Raw genomic sequence first — 18,724 nt, 5'->3', positions numbered from 1 at the left:
AGTGAACAAGGAGACAACTTACAGAAGGCAGCTGGAACAACAGAAGGAGCCAGGAAGGGTGGGAGAAGCCCTCATTACTTGATGTTGCATAATCAATCACCCCTAAAACCCAGTGACTTATAACAACAATAAATTAATAGGTCTCATGATCTCTCTGGGTCAGGAATTCGGGACAAGCTTGGCTGGGAGCCTCTGGGCCTGCGCTCATCTGAAGGCTTGACTGGGGCTGGAGGATATGCTTCCACCGTGGCTCATTCATATACTGACAAGACGTGCCAGTGGGAGGTCGGACTTCAGTTCCTTTCCACCTGGGCCTATCCACAGGCTGCTCGAGTGACTTCAAAGCATGGCAGCTGGTTTCCCGGAGTGACCAAACCCGGAGACCAAGGCACAAGCTGCAGTACATTTTACGACCTCGCCTTGGAAGTACCTCTGCCATGTCCACGAAATCCTACTGGTTACTCTGGTCAGCTTTGTTAGAATTCAACAAAGCTGTGAAAATCAGGAGCAGAGGATCCCTGGGGGCATCTTAGGGCCTGGAGGCTACAGAGGAGTCAGAGACATGAGAGGAAAATTTGGAGAATGCAGAGCCCTGGAGATCCGAGGTCTCCTGCAGAGAGTAGCCCTGCCCTGAACAGAGCTGGGGTCATGTTTCAAGTCCAGAGCCTGACCACACTCCCCAGGCCACTCTTCTACTTTCCACTTCATTTCTGGACATACCTTCCCCCCACTATCTCAGCATTCCAGACTTGCCGGTTTTCAATCAATTCTCTGACGGCAAAATGAATTTTCCCACCTCCAAGCCTCTGTTTCTACTCTTCCTTCTGCCTTGAATGCCCTTCTCACTTCTTCTCCTCTCAGGCTACCTCCTCCAGGAAGCCTCCTGGAATGCATCCCTAAATGTGTCAGTCACCTCGCCCAATCCCCATGGCTGCACAGACCCCCTGTACCATGTCTGCCTCCCCACTGCGCCATCAGTGCCCTGGGTTGGAGGGCTGACCACAGGTGCCCATCACTGTGTGTCGAATGCATGAGTGATGGGTGGGTACATCCCCCACACAACAGCAATCCCTTTTAGTGCACAGAGAGACACTGAGGCATGGCCGATTACCTCCTTGAGCCTCAGTGCCCCCACTGGTCAAATGCCAGGGAGGCCCCTTCCAGTCCAAGGATTCTGCTATTACATCCCCCGGGGGAAATAGTCAAGAGACAGCACGTGAAAATAGAAGAGATAGGTCAGAGCTGGGTTCAAATCCCAGAGCCTGCACGGACTTCATTTGCAAGGGCAGACAAGCCACTGACCTCTCCACACCCCAGAGGCCCCAGCTGTAAAAGGTGCTAATGTTCCTCCCCTCCCAGGGAAGCCGAGAGGAGTGAGCACTATGGCACACGAGGCGTACAAATCCTGGCTCCACCGCTGGGCAGATGACTTAACCCCCCAGCGCCTCACTTTTCCCATCTATTAAATGGGGGCAACTATATTTGAGTGGTCAGATTGCTCTGGGTCTGAAACTGCATTAATCCAGGTCAACGCTCTGCCTGGGGCCTGGCACCCAGCAGACGCCCGTGGCAGCAGTGGAGGGGCGTGCGTTCTCTCTTCCAGAAAGAACTTGTCCTTCAGCCACGAGGAGAGCAGCGTGCTGACAGCCTCCAGCTGCGGCACCTTCAGGACCCACCTCAGCCTTTGAGCCGAGGCCATGCTCTTCCCAGGCAACCCAGCCGATGTCTGAGGCAGCAGGTAGACCGAGGCCTGGCTTTCTGCCCAACGCGGGGCTCCTGCGATGGGCGAACTCCTCTCTGGAGCTCCCCACTGGGTTCACGCTCTAGACTGCACAGGGCCTGAAGCCCTCCCTGCCCAGTTCTGCCCTCTCCCCCTTCGTCTGTCACAGGCGTCGTCCCCCGCACACCTCTGACTCTCCCAGCTCCATCTCAGCGTCTGCACCTCGAGACCCAAACTGACCGAGCGCTCAACGGAGCAGGGGTTCCCCAGGTGTTTCCCCAGAAGCAGCCGCGTCAGCATCACCCGGGAACCTGTAAGACATGCACGTTCTCAGGCGCCGCCCCAGACCTGGGGGTGCCCCCAACCTCTCTCAACTTTGAGAACTGCTGTCAGACAGGAGAGCTCTTGATAAGACATCACAGAAGTGGGGGGACGGGAGGGGAGAATCACAGTCTCAGCAATTCCCAACCCCCCAGGTCCCTCCCTCATTTATCCCAAGAATCCAGAGGGGTGAGCCAACAAGCCCCCCTCCTCACCCCATTCAAGGGAAGGGTCCAGGCCCAGCCTCCAGCTGGAGACTTCACAGGCCCGGGTCTGTGAGGCTGCACACAGCCCTGCCTTCTTCCTCCTGCTCCTCGCCCCTCCCTCTCCTTCCTCCCCAGGGGCATCCCAGCCCCGCCCGCCTGCCTCCCCTTTGTCTGCCAATCTGTCTCCATCCCAAGATGAGCGCAGACCTCACCAGCCAGTCTGTGCTCCACCTTCAGGCCCCGGAGAGGCCTCTCTGCTCCCACTGCTTCTCACTTACCCCGGGGAAAGGTCCCAGAGAGTGGTTCATGCTTCCAGCCTCGGCCAACAATCGCCCCGCCTGATCGGGAACATACTCCCCCATCTAAGGCGCTCAAAGCCTCACCACCTGACAAGTGAGGAGACAAGGGACAGAGAGGTGCAGAGGCTTGCCCGAGGTCACACAGCGAGAGAGAAGAGCAGCCCGGATTTGGCTCTCTCTTCCCACCTCAGCTCCCACTCCCAGGCCCCAGCAGGTGGCAGGTGACAATTTTGAGGTGCTCACATGTGGCAGGGACATTGTTGGCCCTGGAGATCGGAGGCCTTCAAGGGCTCATAAAAGCAGTCACAGCCCGTCCCTGTGGCACAGTGGTGCCACACTGTTCTTTCTCCAGTGGGCACGATCCTTGTCCTTCTCGCTGATGCCACAGCCCAGCAGATAAGGCTCAGAGACAGGCGGACACTGGCCAGGGGTCACACAGCTGCCTTCATTTTTCTTAACTGGCAATAAGGCGACACGTTAGCACCTTCCTTTGTGGGTGCCCAGCTCATCCCCCATCTGGCCCCGCCTCAAGGAGCCCTAGACTGTCAGGGCCAGAGTGATAGTGGCCGTAAGGACGGGCACATGTATTGAGCACTCACTATGTGGCAGGCAGGGCTGGCACGTGCTCTGCAGACACTGTGCTACATAATCCTCACCAGGAGGCCATGACCACATGCACTTATCAGCCCCACTCCCCAGATACGGGCAGAAGGCTCAGAGAGGCTCCGTACCTTACCCCTAACTGCCCTGGACCAACCCTCCGTTTCACAGATGGGGAAGCCGAGACCCAGAGAGGTGACATGATTTCTTCCAGGACACACAACTAGTTAGTGTCAGAATTAGCCTTTTCCAGGTAGCTCACCTGATGAGAGTAATCATAGTCCCTTCCTACAGCACTTTACAGTTTGTCAGGCTCCCATCTCCTCTCAGGAAGGCAAGGGTTGCTTTTGTTTAATGGTTATCGATTTGGGATGCTTATATGATGTGCCAATATGGTTCTAAAAGCTTTATAAATATTCACTCGTTTAGAGCTCACAAATAACCTACAAGGCAGGTACATTTATTATCCCCACTTTGCAAATGTGGAAACTGAGGCACAGAGAGTTTAAGTAATCTGCCCAAGGTCACACAGCCAGGATCCAAATTCAGGCTGCCCGAGGTTTTAAGCACTATAATGTCCTATCCTTCTTACAGCTGGAAAATACGAGGCACAGAGAGAGGACATGACTTGCCTGATGCCACACAGCTGGAGGGCGGTGGGGGCTGGACTGGAGCTCGGGTCTCCCCCCCGCAGCATCCATTCTCACTCCACGTTTGTTGATTAGCAAACACTGACTGAGAACCTCCTTTACCAGAACAACCGCCGCAGGTTCCCTGCCCAAAGGGTGAGGCAGACGAGAGACAGACACCCGCAATACAGAGGGCTGAACGGTTCATGGAGGCACCAGAGGCAGCTGTGGGAGGACCTGGCAGGACACTGCCCCACCCCAGGAATAAGGGAAGCCTCCAGAAGTCTGATCCTTGAGTCCAGTCTCCAAGTTCGGGTGGGAGCTTTTCCAGAAGGACAAGGTGGAATAGGTCATCCCAAACTGAGGAATCAGCACGTGCAAAGGCCAGCAGTGTGAGGGAGAATGTAAATTGTCTTGAAGAGTTCTGATCAGCCCTGAGCGACAGTGGGGACAGAAAAGGCTGAACAGGGAGGATCATGGAAGACTCCTGAGGGAGTCAGGACACTGGTGTCCTGGCCACAAATCTGCCCACGTCTCAGAGTGACCTCAGTGTTCCCATCCATACAATGGGAGTGGGGGTGGAGGGTTGGTGTCTAAGGGTCCTGCCAGCTCCAACTTTCTGCTGGTGGAGTCAGGATGGATTTGAACAGGAGGACAGTTTTTTCGTTTTTGGGGGGTTTTTTTTGTGAGGAAGATCAGCCCTGAGCTAACATCCATGCTAATCCGCCTCTTTTTGCTGAGGAAGACTGGCTTTGAGCTAACATCTATTGCCAATCCTCCTCCTTGTTTTCCCCAAAGCCCCAGTAGATAGTTGTATGTCATAGCTGCTCATCCTTCTAGTTGCTGTATGTGGGACGCGGCCTCAGCATGGCCAGAGAAGCGATGTGTCGGTGCGCGCCCGGGATCCGAACCCGGGCCGGCCTCCAGTAGCGGAGCACGTGCACTTAACCGCTAAGCCATGGGGCCGGCCCGGATGTGGCTTTTATAGAGGGTCCCCGGGATAGTGTAGACAGAGGAAAGCACATAGGGAAGTTGTATCAGTCTGGACTCTTCCATTATAAGTGAAAGAAAGAAAAAAAAGGAATTATTGATTTATATAACTTAGAAGCCCAGAGCACTGGCTTCAGGCATGGCTGGATCCAGGTGCTGACATGTTATTGTGAGGACTCTATCTCCCCCTCTATCTTAGCTTTGATTACTTCACTGTTGGTTTCACTCCCAGGGAGGCTCTAACCTCATGGAAGCAAAGGTGGACACCAGTAGCTTCAGAATCCATCACACAAACTATACTCCTGATGCAAAAAAAGATTCTCAAACCTTCCCATGGCAATATCTTGGACCCTTTTCTTTCCCTCACATCTAACATTAGATGTATCCTCAAATCTTGTTTGACCTACCTATAAAAGAGATGCAGAATCTACCCACTCCTCCCCACCTCCACTGATAACAGCCTGGTCCCAGACACCCTCATCTCTTTTTTATTTTTTAAGTTGAGGCGTTACATTCATGTAGATGAGAACACAACTGAATGGTACATCCAGCTCAATGAGTCTTCACACAGGGAGCACGTGATGTAACATCCACCCAGATCAAGACATAGACACTGACAGCACCCCAGAAACCTCCCTCAAACCCCCTCCTAGTTAATAACCCCTCAAACCCCCTCCTAGTTAATAACCCCTTAAGCGATGTGTCGGTGCGCGCCCGGGATCCGAACCCGGGCCGGCCTCCAGTAGCGGAGCACGTGCACTTAACGTGTCCTCTTACGTGTCTGAGTCACCATCATCTCTCTCCTGGTTCCACACACCAGTTCCCAGCTGTCTCAAGCTTTCACTCTTGCCTCTTGCAGTTAATTCAGTCAATTCAGAGATCCTGTAACATGTAAGTGAAAAGATGTTCCTCCTCTGGTCAAAATTATCCCATAGCTCCCACTTCATTTGGTATAAAAGCCAAAGTTCTTACCATGGCCTGCAAGATCCTACACAAGCTAGCACCTCATCCCCTCTCTCCCCTTCCCTTCCCCCCAGCCTCCCCTGCTCCAGCCATACTTCTTACCAAACCAGGTTTATTTTTGCCCCGTCACCCAGATAGCCAATGACCAAGACGCTGAGATTGTAGCAAAGAGTTTTAATCTCAAGGTGGTCAAGCAAGGAGGTGGGAGAATCGATCTCAGATCCACCTCCCCCAAAATGGGCACTCAGGCATATTTATGGGGTAGGGGGCAAGGTGGACTGAAGTGTGGGAATAGATGATTGGACGTAAGGAGAAGTGAGGTAATTGATGATCTGCACAAGCATAGTCAAGCTTCACGCCTCTTCATAGGATGCATGTTCACAAAATGGCGGCATTACCACAATCTGAGCGTGGAGTTTTTAGCTCCTTGATGTCCAAAAGGTGGCTTGTCGAGCATTTGGTCAGGCCCAGTTGATGTGTTGGTGGTCTCAACCAGCCAGAACTGGACAAGCGGTCTAAGTTCTGAAAAACCACTCTTAATTACTCTGTTGATAAGATGGGGTCAGTTGAACAGGTCCTGGAGGGCCCAAGGTTACACACTGGCTTCTTTCTGTTCCTCAAACCCTCTGAGGCACACACGCACAGGGCAGCTGTACTTGCTGTTCCCGCTGCCTGGAATCCTCTTTCTCCCCCCACTCCCATGTCCTTCATTGCCTCCTTCAAGTCTGTGTTCAAATGTCCCTTTCTGACATCTGCTCCTACCCAAGATGGAGTAATGGGGCCTGGATTTACTCTCCTAGTTGAAACAACCAAAAGAAAAAGACAGATAATATATATGAAATGACAGTTTTCAAGACACTGAGCATCAGGCAATGACAGACAGTGATCCCTGAGAGATGGGAAGCAAACAAGGGGAGCCCTATGATTGCCCCAGTTTGCTGCCTCGAGTAGTTTCCATATCCTAGTGCAGGGATGGGGAACCCAGGTGGAGCCCCGCAGGCTCCCTGAGTTAGGGAAATGTAGCTGGGAGTCCAAGAACACCAAGGAGAGCAGAGTTTGCAAGACAGAGTATCGGAGAGGAGAGAGCTGCACAGAGAGAATTCCAGAGATCTGCAGAAAGTACCCCTGGAGTATTAGGCTGAGCACTGGTTGGCGCTTTTGTGTGACAAAACTACACTGGGCTGGGAAAAACCATGATAAAGGATTAGAGAACAGTGCCCAGCAGTCACAGAGGACCAGAAATAGTGCCAAATGGAAAAAATTCATAATTCATGGGGCACAGTTAGAGTACTCAGGAAGGTCTTTTCCTAGTATTGGTAAAGAATTAGCCCTCGACAGAGCACTGCTCTGGATGAGCCCAACAAATCATAAAAGCAAGACTTGAAAGGATCAGATTGCTTCCAAGCACCCCAACTGAATCTCAGAGCAAAACTGAAGAAGATTTATAGAAATATAAAAACATACAGCACCCAACAAAGGTAAAATTCACAATTACCCATCATGATCAAATTGCTGGCATCCAAACAAAGATTACCAGGCATGCAAAGAAGTGAGAAAACACAGCCCGTAATGAGGAGAATAATGAATCAATTGAAATTGACCCATAACTGACACAATAGTGTCAGACGTGGTGGACAATAACATTAACACAATTATTAAAACTGTACTCTGTATGTTCAAAAGTTAAAGAGGCACATGGAAGATATAAAAAGATCCAAATTGAACTGCTAGAAATGAAAACTACAATGTCTGAAATGAAAAATATGCTGGAATTAATGGCTGACTAAACACAGCAGAAGAAAAGATTCATGAACTTGAAGACATAGCAAATAGAAACTATCCAAAATGGAACACATAAAGGGGAAAAAAAACAAAAAAAACAAGAGCATCAGGAGCTGTAGAACAACTTCAAGCAGACTAATATATGTGTAATTGAAGTTCCCAAAGGAAAGGAAATATCTGAAAAAGAATGGCTGAAAATGTTCCAAACCTGATATAAACTATAAACTCACAGATCCAAGAAGCTTAACAAACCTCAAGCACAAGAAACAGGAAGAAAATTACCCATCATGATCAAATTGCTCAAAACCAGTGGCAAAGAGGAAAATATTTTAAAAAGAGAGGAAAAAGACATGTTAAGTACAGAGGAACAAAGATAAGGGTAATGGCAGATTTCTGGCAGGGCATGGTATAAGGGAGAAAATAGTGTAGCAACATCTTTTAACTTACTGAAAGAAAAAAAATATGTCAACATAGAATTCTATACCTAGTTAAAATATCTTTCAAAAATGAAGGTGAAATAAAGATGTTTTCAGAAATACAAAAGCTGAAATAATTCTTCACCAAGAGATCTGCACTATAAGAAATGATCAATGAAATCCTTCAGGCAGAAAGAAAATGATACCAGATGGAAATCTGGATCTACACAAAGGAATAAAGAGCACCAGAAATGTTAACTACATGAGTAAATATATAAGATTTTTTCTTATCATTTAAATGTCTTTAAAAGATAATTTACTGTTTAAACAAAAATAATAATAATATTTTGTGGAGTTGTAACATCTACATGAGTAAAATGTATGACAACAATAGCATTAAAGTCAGGAGGAGAGAAACAGAAATATACTATTTTAAGCTTCTTATACTACACATGAAGTGGTATAATATCACTTAACAATAGACTGTGATAAGTTAGAGATATATACTATCCATCCTAATGCCACCACTGAAATAACAAAATGAAGAATTATAGCTCATAAACCAACAAAGGAGGTAAAATGGAATAATAAAAAATAATTAATGAAAAATGAGGCAGAAAAAAAAGAAAAGGAAACAAAGAGCAGATGAGACAAATAGAAAACAAACAGCAAGATGATAGACTTAAATGTAACCATATCAATAATTACATTAAACGTAAATGGTCTAAATAACCCCAATTAAAAAGCAGAGACTGTCCGATTGGATTTAAAGAAAAAACACCCAATAACGTGCCACCTGAAAAAAAAAAAAAAAACCACACTTTAAATATAGAGACACAAGTTAAAAGTACAAAAATGGAAAAAGGTATACTGTACTAACACTAATCAAAAGAGCACCAGAGTGGCTAGTTTAATATCAGACAAAGTTTATTTCAGAGCAAAGAATCTTACCAGGGATAGACAAGGTCATTTCATAATGATTAAAGGTCAATTAACCAAGAGCATATAACAATTTTAAATGTTTATGCCCCTGATGGCAGAGATTCAAAATATGTGAAGCAAAAACTGATAGACCTGCAAGGAGAAATAAATCCATAATTATAGATTGAGATTTCAAATCTCAATAACTGAAAGAACAAATGGAAAGAAAATCAAATGTCACCCTCTCAGTGCATCTTATCTTGACCATCAATTTTCATTGCACTCCCTCACTCCCTCCCCCTCTCTCCTGCACACATCACCTTCTGACAAAATATTTATTTATTTTAATTTTATTTATTTGTATAATGCCTAGAACAGCACCTGGCACTTAGGAGATTCTCAAAAAAAATACTTGTTGAATAAAACCATGACTGAAAGACTGTTAATTGCTATTATTATGACTAGTATTATGTGACTCTGAATGTAGTCTTTATTGTTATTTCAATATTGACCACAACAAAATCAATATTGGAGCTCCAGAATTCTAGAACATAAGGGCTGAAATCATAGAAAGCCAGAATGTTCATCTAAGATGGGTAGGATGTTAATATTCTAGAAAGTCAGAAGCCTACGATGTTGGAATTCTGGCATGTTTAGAGCCAGAATATCAGAATCAGGGACCAGAGTTGACGAGTGATCTAAACCTGGTGTGTATGGGGAGGGGGTGTTCAGAGTCAAACAGTATTTGCTTTATTCCACCTGCTGGTTCTGGGTGTCCTCTATCTTTAGTACCTACAGGGATATCTATGCCCAGCTGACGAACTCAGCTCAGCAAGGCAAAGGGACTGAGAAACTACTCACCCACGGCCTCAGGGGCTGTGGGAATGAGGGGAAGGAGGAGGGTATGTGGGGAAGGGAGGCTGTATTTCTCCATTTTAATTCAGCTCCTGCTCACTGGGCCCCTTCTGGACTGTGGGCCCCTGAGGACTTTCCGTCATGCAAGAGTAGAGGCTGTCATTATCAGAGGAAACCACTCCCACCACCCCCACAGAAATAAGGGGGAGAGGCCACAGCAGCCTAAGGCCTGCCCATCATCCCAGGGACCTTGCCCCACCGCCACAGAACAGGCTGGGTCCCAGGGAGTGGAGAGAGAGGATGCACTGGGTCAGGGTGGCCCTAAGTCTCTAGGCCCAGGAGTGTAACCTTAGTGGGGGTGTCCAGCAAGTGGGGCCCACACACCTAATCAGTTGCCCTGCTTTGTTTTTATCTACAGCTCTTACCACCCACTGATCCTCTTGTCTCAGGTGTTTATCTTATTTCTCATCTATCTCCCTAACTAGCTCATGAGTCGTGAGGGCAGTGCAGCTTCTGCTCTGCTCATGCTGCCCCCAGCACCTGGAGGTGCTGCCGGAGACTCACACACAGAGTATTCAGTGCTGCTGGTGGACTGTGTGCATGAAGCGGCTTTTCCAGCCCTGCACACAGGGCTTCTGTGCACACTGGGTCACACCCCTCTTGTGAGAACTAGTGAAGGCTGCGAATCCTCTACCCAAAACTCGCACCCTTCGAACGCTGGTGCAGACACTTCCCAAAGAACACACACACACACATTCACCAGCCCCAAGCTCTGCACAGGCCACAAGTTCCGAGTCCATGCCCAGGCACCACTTTCCACCCCACTGGTCCAGGCACCGGATGAAACTCAAGGGCCTGTTTCCAGCACCATCGTTCACCCATCAGTTTTCAGCCCAGGCCCTGCGCCCCTTCAGGGAGAACCGCAGAAAATACCAAGAACCAACACTTGCAAGCACCTGCTGTGCGCCCAGCACCGCGCCAGCATGGTCTCAGCCCGTCGCCTCCCCTCCCCGGGCACAGAGCTGTTCCCTGACAGTTACAAACCTCACACAGTGACAGGGAGCGCTTTCTGAACTCCTTCGGAACCCCGCTGCTGTTGGCGTCGACAACAGCCCCGAATCTACTCTCCACTTAGGACCCCGGTTCTCAGCGTTACTGGAATCTCAGGCTGCCTTTCTGAGGCTGGGTCAACTGCTGGCAAAACCCCAGAAAAATGCACCAAGAGGCACGATTGATCAGGGAAATCCCAGGGACTCTCCCTTCCGTATCCCCGCCGCCGCCGCAGCCATCGCAGCCTGCAGACCCCCAAACCGGGAACCGGGCCTTACACACCTGAGGTTCAGGATGGGTGACAGGGTCTCTTCATTTTTGGACACTGCTGGGAAGCCCCTCCCCATTCCTCAGACGGCTGCTGTGCTTGGAGCCCCGCTTTGTAATTACTACCGCGCCGCTTAATTGGGCTCCCCGCGTGCGCGCGCGCGCGCGTGCGCCTGTCAGGGGCTGGGGGGGTCACTCTTCACACATGGGGCGGCCGGGTGGAGCGGGGGTGCTGGCTCCCCGCCCAAGAGCGAGGCCCCTCCCCCAGCCCCCGGCCGCCGGAGGACGGCGGAGCTCAAACAGATGGACCGAGCCGGAGGGGCGGGGGCGCGCGGATGGGGTGCGAGACGGCGGCGCGCGGCCGGGCCCCCGGCGCCCTGACAAAGGCGGGGGCCGGGGCGCAGGCGCCTTATCAGCGCGAGCAGACCGGGCGGCCGGCGCTCAGGCGCACAAAGCCCGGGGCCGGGCGGGGGCGTGGGGGGGCGAAGATTAATTGCCCAATCAAGTTGTCGGCGCGGGGCGGGGGCGGGGCCGCGGCCCCGGGGGACGCAGGGCGGCGCATAATGAAGTGTGCAAAAAGTTAATTTGCTCCGCGACTCGCTGCTCGCCACAATCAAAGGCGGGCGGCGGGGAGAGGAGGAGTGAGGAGTGTGCCCCCCGCCCCAGCTTGTGATCCGTGGGCCGGGAGGGGGACATGGGGCGCCCCCAGCGCCGGAGGACGGGCGGAGGTCTCCAGACGCGCATTCGACCCCCGCTTCCTCCCGCCGTGAGTCCCCGGCGAGTCCTGTCCAGTCTCCGAGCGCCGCTCCCCGCTCCTGCGCGCACAATGGTCGACATTTCTGGAGCGCTCACTCTGTCTGGGCGCCGCGCCAAGCGTTTCTCCTTTGGTCTCAACCTGAGGAGGTAGGGCCGGCGAGCATCCCCTTTTGCAGCGGAGAAGCCGGAGGCACAGAGATGCTCGGGAAGTGCTCCTAGGTCACACACAAGGGCCCACGCATGGCCTGGAGCCTTAACGGGGAAACGGCACGGTGGTACGTGTCAGAGACAAAATACACTGGACGTTGGGGGAGATGATTTTATTCAAGCTCTCGCAATAGGCGGAGGACCCAGGATCCCAAGATCAGAGTGTCAGGGCAGGGTGGGTTTGTCTTCGAGAGTTTGATAGGGAGGAGTCGACAGGTTACTGGTGGGGGGATTTAGAGCTGGGACTGCCTTGCAATCAGGGTAAGTCTCCCCAGTTAGCTGAACAGGAAATGTTTATCTCTGTGTCTGGTTTCAGATGGGACAAACAGTTCTAATCTCAGCTAATCAACCATGAGACAAAGAATGGGAAGGGGAGGGTCTTTGTCTGGCCTTATCAGCAGGTTCAGGCAAAAGGGCAAAGGTCACTGGCAAGCATGGGGTTTTGTGGGAGTCCTGAGAAACACGGACAGAGTCTTATCTAAATCATATGGGGAAGGTGGTGGCTTGCGGTAAGCCATTCCCCTGAACACAAAAGGGTAGAGAGATTTCAGAAGGCAAAAGGTTGGGGGATTTCTTAACCATCGCTGTTTTCCAGGAGCACAGAGCTCTGCTGAGGTTGGCTGACAGCACAGGTAGAGCCTCTGGTACCTGGAACAGCAGCTTGCTGAGTGGCTTAGAGCCACTGCCTGGTGTGGAGCCCAGTCTCTAAATATAAATGCCCCTGTAGTCAGAACCCTCAGGGTGTGACCTTGGGCAAGGCATTTAACCTGTCCAGCATAAAATGGGAGCAACAGTAATACCCACCTTATAGGACACCATTATCAGTGAGAGCATAAACAGCGAGCACAAAACGAAGCACCTGGAACATGGTAGGTGCTCAATTAATGTTAGCTATGCGTGCTAGTATTTTCTCAGAAAGTAGTGGTGTCAGGATTTGAACTCAAGCTGCGTGGTTTCAGAGACTGCGAGCTCACCCCCAGGTACACTGCCAGATCTCAGTGTATGGATTCAGTCCTCCAACACCAAACACATCCCCAGCCTGGGTCCCAGATCCTGGGCATCCTGACATAAAGCAGGCCCCACCCTCCCTGAGCAGCTCATCCCGAGAGGCAGGCCAGCCCTAAACAGACAATGGGACGGAAGCCACAGTGGCTGGGAGACCTCAGGGGAAGTACCAAATTTGGGGTTAGGGACGGCTTTGGGGAGGCCTGGTGGTCATGTCCCAGATGCCCACGGGCCCGTTGGCACAGAGGAGAGGCTGCCCTGGCCCCTAGCCCCATCGGACTCCCGCCAAGGCCCTCTCCTCAAGAAGCGGCTTCCAGGACCGGCTCACCCACTGGCGCTGACTGGTGGCTCCTGAGTCCTGGTTCTCGGACACACTGCCCAGGCCTGTCCCTGGGCCCAGGCAGGACCAGGGGACTGGGGAGGGAGCCCTTGAAAATGACAAGAGCCACACTTGCAGGCGAGAAGGGGCAGAATCACAGCCAAATGAAGATTTATGGGCCCGATCATAATAATGAAAGAAAGAAAGAAAAAAGGGACGTGTGTTCGGCAATGCCCAGGGACCAGGACTGCTGCCCTATTACCAAAAATGTCGTCGCTCTCAACTCTGCAAATTAGCATAAAACATGCTGTTTTGCATCTATTTGCATGTAATTTGCATGCTAATGACTTGATGCCACAATGCACCCAGTCCCCTAAGCTGCTTCTGGTCCTCCCTTCTCTCCCAGCCCCTGCCCCTTGTCTTGCACTGAGAAAACCAGGAGATCTGGGTTCTAGGCTAGGCTGGGCCACTCACTCCTTGTGGGGCCTGGGCTGGTCGCTGCTGGTCTCTGAGTCTCAGTTTTCCTGACTGTGAGCCAAAGGAGACAAACTGAGCAGGGGTTTTCAAATGATGCTCCAGGATCCCCCTTGGGGGCTGCAGACACAGAGACGGGGGAGCAGGTGGGTCAGGCGCCCCCCTTCCATCCCCCCAGAACAGCTGGGGCTCTGAGTAAATTTTCTCTTGAGCAATGCAGGGCTTCTCTGTTAAAAACAAAGACCAAAAAGTTTGCAAACAAACGGACGCAGTTATCTCCACCAAGTCTTTCCAGTACAACATTCTGGAAAGATTTGAATAGTAATGACAATCAGAGTTAAAATATATAGCACTTACTGTGAACAAGCACTGTTCTAAGCACCAGACACACATCATTCACTTAATCTTCACACAACCCTTGAAATAGATGCTGCTCTTATACCCCCATTTTATAGAAGGGTAAACTGAGGCACCGAAGGTAACTTAGCTAGGTTCAAACAGCCACTACATGGTAGAGTGAAGATTCAAGCTGGTGCTAGAGTCCACACCACGAGTTTAACCAGGTCAACCCATCTATTATACAGACAGGGAAACTGAGGCCTAGAGAGGGAGAGAGAATTTCTAAGCAGAGCAGCTCAACTGGCTCTTGAAACTTGCTTCCTGCCTGAGCCCCAGGCTCCCTGCCACTTGGGGAAGGATCGCCAGAGAAGTGGGGTCTGGGGTTTCAAAGACGCTCAGGACACTTCTCTCTTGGTCCAATGGGCTTGCCGGGGTGAGGGTCGCCTTCTTCCCTGGTCCCCACCAGAGCCTGCTTCCTCCTTCTCAGCCAGCCTAGTTCCAGCTGGTGGACTTCAGGGAACAGGCCCTGGGACCAGCTAGGACGAGCGCCTAAATCAGAACAGCCAGCAGGCTGGCGAGAGCACCAGGTGTGCCCGTCAGAGCAGCACACAATGCCCTGCCCGGCTGGGCAGGTGGAGGCGCTGCCAACGGGGCTCCACGGCAGGGGGCTGGGGGCTTTATCTCTGCAGAGGCAGGCAGTGCCAGGCCAGCAGGTGCTAGACTCCCACCCCTCGGGGGTCTGGCTGGGAAACCCCCAGATGCAGGATGCCTGGCCTCCCTGAGCGGTGCCCCTAGGGGGTCTAGTCATCCCTTCTCTCTATTCAGTGCCCCTCCATGGCACCCTGGCCTTTCTCAAGCCCCATCCCTCCTGCCAACCTCCCCCTCTGAACTGGTGCCAGCCACCCTGGCCTTCTCTCAGCTCCTGCGACTCCCCATGCTCAGTCCTACCTCTGCACCTTTGCACCTGCTGTTCCCTCCACCTGGAACACCCTGCTTGGCCCCTTCACACCCTTCAGGGCTCAACACAGGAGTCACTTCCTCAGAGAGGCCCTCCCTGCCCACCCCTTCTAGAGTCAACTACCCTCTCTTCCCCCTACTCCTTCCCCAGCACTTAAGGTTGTTTTTTCCTCCGGCATTACTACAGTCTGAGTTTTTCTTGTTTATTTATGTGTCTCTTCATCCAGCGCCTGTCTCCACCGCTAGACTCTCACTCCAGGACAGTCAGGACCATGTCTGTCTTACAGAAATATAGTTCTCCATAAATATTTGTTGAAGGAAAGAAATACAGAGGTAAGACTGTAGCTGCTGACGATTTATTTGGTTAGTGTCGGTCTCCCCTCCCTCATCGTCTTAGAATGTCAGCTGGGGGCGGCGATTTCTGTCTGTTTCCTTCACGCTGTGATCCTAGAGGCTAGCACAGTGCCCGGCACACAGTAGGTGCTCAATAAATATTTGTTACATGAATGAGCAATGTGTGCAAGATCTCTGCGCTGGGAGTCAGGAGCCCTGGGCCCCCTCTCAGCAGTGCCCTGATGGGGTGCAGGACACTAGGCAGGTTCCTTCCCTCTGGGGCCTTCCATTTTCTAATCTGAAAGCTGGACTTTGGAATTCCTGCCACCATCACCAGGACCACAGAGGGTTGAGTGTGGCCCATCCTCAACCACACTCACTCTCAGGGGAGGCAAATCAGGCAGCTGCCAGGAGGCAATGGGCAAGCAGACCCGGGTTCCAACTGGGACATGGCTACCACCTGGCTGTGTGACCTTGGGGAAGTCATTGACCCTCTCTGAGCCCCCATTTCCTCATTTGCAAAAGGAGACAGTGGAAGGGAAAGTGTTGTGCAGACTGTAAAGCGCCGTGCCCATCGATGTCATTCCTCATCAGCAAGGCAGTGCAGCAAGGCAGTCACGACCTGGCTCCACCCAACACGCTTCTGTGTCTTTCTTTGTAAAAGGGGCTCCCAATAGTGTTGACCTCACAGGGCTGTTGTGAGGATTAAAATGAGGAAATGTATGTATGCAGTAGGCACATAGTAAGGGCTTTACAACCACAGCCCTTATAGTCATTAACTGCCTCTGTGGCTGATCCCGCCTGATTATGGATTTTCCAAATAATCCAAGCACAGAGGAGACCCAGGGTGAGGGTGTGGGTGGGCGCGGTTTGAGTTCATTGTTGGGGGTGGGTGGGGCAGGATGAGGCTAGAGAGGTGACCAGGGTGACATCAGGCAGCCCCAAGGGCCCGATGAGGATCTAGCCTTCATCATGGGAGCAGTGGGAGCTACAGGATGGTTTTAAGCAGGGAAGTAAAATGATCTAATCTGAGTTTCAAAACACTCTGGTTGCCAGGTTGCCAGGTACTGCTGGCATTGCTGGTGGTTCCCCATGTCCATTACCTTCCTTTTCCTCAGTATTGGAACCCCTAGATGTAGCTGGGCACATAGACACGCAGAGTAGAGACCACACTTCCTAGCCTCTCACAGTTAGGTGCAGGCGTGTGTCTCCATTCCGGCCCAGAGGGGTGAGTAGAGTACCACATGCAGCTTCTGGGAGAAGTCTTTAAAGAGAGGGGAGGAGCATTCTTTGCCTCTTCCTCCTTCCCCTTCTGGCTGGAATGTGGACATAAAGGCTGGAGAATGAGCAGCCATTTTGGACCCTGGGGTCTTGAGGATGGTGAACAACAAGATAGAAGGAGCCTGGGTTCCTAAAAGAAAGAGCCATCTTGCAGCCTAGGACTGCCTGCCTCCAGACTGTTGATAAGAAAGAGAAATCAGTGTTTGTCTCCTGTAAGTCACTCTTCTTTTGGGCTCTCTGCCACTCACAGCCAACTCCAAAACAAACAGATCCAGTTGGTACAATGATCTTGGAGCTCTGTGGCTCACCTTGAGGTGTACAGGGTAGAGGACTCTCTTGGGTCTTTTGCTTCCTGCTCACACTGGCCCTGAAGCTCCTGGCTCTGGCTGCCCAGCTCTGCCCATCTGAGGGCACAGCCCAGGTCAGCCCAGCACAGTTGGCTGGTGTCCCTGGCTGGACCAGGCTCTGACAGGTGCAGAGTGCAAGGGGCCTGAGACCAGGGCTCCTGCTGCTGCCCTCTTAGCTTTGAGAGGCGGGGCAGAGAGAGGACGGTGGACTATGGCAGGAGGGTGTTGTCCATCCTCATGGGCCACCCCCAGCCCTTTCTCACCCACCCTCCATGCAGCGCCCAAGAGAGCTTCTTAGTGCCCTCTCCTGACCTCACAAATTCCACCTCAGTGCCCTCCTGCAGCCCCTGCAGCCCCCACAGCCCTCGAGATGATGTCCAGTCACCTCTCCAGCCCACCAGGTCCTGTAGGATGGAGTGTGATTCTTCCATGCACAGATTTGAGTCAGACTTGTGAACGCCAATCCCGGCTCTGCCCCTTATGAGCCCTGTGACTTCCGGCAACTTGCTAAAGCACTCTGGGTGTTTATTCCTCCTCCGTGAGATGGAGACGATACAATAACTCCTTCCTATTGTGACACTTCAGGGAGTCAGTGTGGGGGGCTTCCAGTTATTTACTGCTGCAGAACCGTCCACCTCGAAACACGGTATTGGTGACCTGTTTCTCATGCTCACAGATTCGTATGGGCCAGGAATTCAGAGAGAGCATATTGGAGATGCCTTCCTTCTGTTCTACAGTATCTGGGGCCTCAGCTGGAAGGAGATGAAGGCTGGGAGCTACAAGCATCTAGAGGTGACTTCCCTCACGTGTCTGGCAGTCAAGAGCAGCCCAGCAGAGGCTACTGGCCAGAACACCCCCGGGGGGGGCCTCCGCTTGGGCCCTGGGGTCCTCAGGGCATGGCAGCTGGCTTACAAGAGTGAACGTCCCCTCAGACCTATCCTCGGAAGTCACGCAGGATCACTTCTGCCACATTTTATTCCTGGAAGCAATTACAGGAGGGGGCAGAGACCCCACCTCTTGATAGGAAGAGTGTCAAGGAATTTGGAGCTGTATTTTAAAATGGCTTGAACAGTGCCTGGCTCATCATATGCACTCATTAAATGTTAGCCAGGAGAAGGGGCAGCAGTACTTCTAGCGCCACCAGAAGTGGCAGGGCTCAATCCTATCTGTGTTGACACGGTTATATCAGGTGACACTAGGCATAAAGGGGTTAATGGAGGAGGCATGGGCAGGTCCCTGGAACCTGACATCCCCGCTCAGCCAGGATGAGGCACTGAAAGATAGAGCTGGGATAATAAGAGCTAATATGTCTTGAGTGCTTACTAGACGCCAGGCACTGAGCCAAGCACTTTCTGTGCATGATCTTACACAATCCACACGGCAGTCCGAGAGGCAGGTCCATCATTACGCCCACTTACTGAGGAGGAGCCATAGGCTCAGAGACGCAAAGGGTCTTGCCTAAGGCCACACAGCTAGGAAGAGGCACAGCCAGGATTTGAACCCAGGCAGTGGGTTGCCAAAGCTGGTCCTTGCTTCCCAAGACTAAGCTTGGCAATAGTCAGCCTGCCAGGTGGAACAGGCCACCCTGACTGTTTGGTGACAGACAGGGAGGGTTTGTACTACTGGACGGAGAGCCAGGACCAGGAGGTTTGTCAGCTGCAAGCCCACAGTCACAGGCTGGGGGAAT

Source organism: Ceratotherium simum, chromosome 21 (assembly GCF_057802395.1).
Source record: "Ceratotherium simum simum isolate JZ-2026a chromosome 21, ASM5780239v1, whole genome shotgun sequence".
Classification (NCBI taxonomy): domain Eukaryota; kingdom Metazoa; phylum Chordata; class Mammalia; order Perissodactyla; family Rhinocerotidae; genus Ceratotherium; species Ceratotherium simum.
The sequence above is the reverse complement of the archived record's forward strand: the minus strand, read 5'-3'. Positions refer to the sequence as shown.